The sequence below is a fragment of the Schistocerca serialis genome, chromosome 10, assembly GCF_023864345.2.
Source record: "Schistocerca serialis cubense isolate TAMUIC-IGC-003099 chromosome 10, iqSchSeri2.2, whole genome shotgun sequence".
NCBI classification, from domain to species: Eukaryota; Metazoa; Arthropoda; class Insecta; order Orthoptera; family Acrididae; genus Schistocerca; species Schistocerca serialis.
In genome coordinates this window covers 134,172,220-134,173,883 of record NC_064647.1, presented here as the reverse complement: position 1 = coordinate 134,173,883, position 1,664 = coordinate 134,172,220, and the positions used below count along the sequence as shown (strand labels likewise).

Here is a 1,664-nt window from a genome sequence, read left to right as displayed (position 1 = left end):
CCATTGCTAGCAAGGGATGGAAGAAAGAAAATGTAAATGTACTACACCATTTGTACGTACAAACAGCGCAGTAACAGTAAAAACATAAGTGAATCCGCGTTTGGAAGAAGATTAGACAGAACAGTGCCTATGCACATCGAGCTCCAGTTTTTACGGAATTCGGCGTGATGCCGCGATTAATGAGGATAATGATCAGGGGCACTACATCACTAGTGCGCTGTGTAAGTTGAGAATTTGGGGCATCCTGGAGTAGTTCGTACAGTTACAGTGATCACTGTTTCCGAATAGCGCAGTGGTCAGCGCACCTGCCTAGTAAGCAGGAGACCTGGGTTCGAATCCTGGTCCGGCAAAATATTCAGCTCGCTCCATTGATATAAATCAATGCCCACTGGCAGCTAATGTCTTTTAATTCCTTTGTTTCTTGATTCATAACGGCTGCAGGACCAAAATGGTGTCCGTTCCTTCGGGCATGTTCGAAGGAACAGGCGCCGTAATTATTATTATATACATCAACTTGCAGCAGCTCTGCTTTGTAAGTTTTATAAAGTAACTTTACTTTTCTCCATCACAAATCTCCTTTAGCATGAAACTACTGATCATTTAGAAAATTTCACTGCTAACAGTGATGCAAAAGTGAGCGGTAGGTGGCAAAGGTTCGCAACCCACGATTTAAACCGATCGTTTGAAGAAGGAAGGTGGATGTGGTTGTGCTTACTGGGACAGCATCTGTCATATTGAAATGAAACATGCAAGGCATCTAGGGAAACTTACCCTCTTCTGCCCAGATGCGGTTTCCCAGACGCTAGTGTGAAGCCACTGTCATATCCATAACTACGCCAGGTAAGGAGAAACACGTGCCTTCTAGCTACCGCTCCATTTCTCTCACCAGCTGTGTTTGCAAGTTTATGGAACGTATGACTCATTCCCAATTGATATAGTGGCTCTAGTCTCGTAATTTACTAACCACTGCTCAGTGTGGATTTCGGGCGCGTCGTTCTGCAGTTGTCCATGTCTTCACTTCGTCCACCCATTTCATGAATGGTTTTCTCCGGAAACCTCAGACTGTGGCCGTGTTTTTCGGAGAAAGCCTACGACACTTGCTGGAGGACTGGTATCCTCCGTACTCTCTTCACGTGTGCCTCCGTAGCCGTCTGCCCCGTTTCCTTCAGGAATTTTCAAAAGACCGAGTTTTCAATGTACCTGCTGGTCCTGCGTTGTCGTTTAGCAAAACAGTGTGCCTCAGGGCTCCGTCCTGAGCCTCGTCCTCTTTTGCTACCGCCATTAACCCTATAATGGCCGCTCTCCCGCCGGCCATCTCAAGTTCCCTTTTCGTTGACCATTCTGCAGTTCTCCCGGACTTGTTGAGCGACGTCTTCAGCAATGTCTCGATTGTCTTTACTATGAAGCATCGACAGTGGATTTCGTTTTTTCTTCGACAAAACCGCTTGTATCAACTTCTGGCGGCGCAATTGCTTTCATCCACCGTCTTTACATTTTGGGCCTATTGCTCTTCCGTTCGTTGAAACTACGGAATTCCTGGGACATGCTCGATAGGAAGCTTTCTTGGTCCTCCCGCGTGTCTTACCTGGCAGCCCGTTGTATGCGGTCCCCCAATGTCCTACGTACTTCGTGGGGTGCAGATCGAACCACCCTCCTACGTTTGT

The 1,664-nt window shown here is 47.1% G+C and overlaps 1 non-coding gene across 1 annotated transcript; it reads left to right on the top strand.

Moving 5' to 3' along the window:
* Window positions 1-278: 278 nt before the first annotated feature.
* Trnat-agu (transfer RNA threonine (anticodon AGU)) lies at window positions 279-350 on the top strand. Its single transcript has one exon. It is a non-coding gene; the product is annotated as a tRNA-Thr (tRNA).
* Window positions 351-1,664: the final 1,314 nt, after the last annotated feature.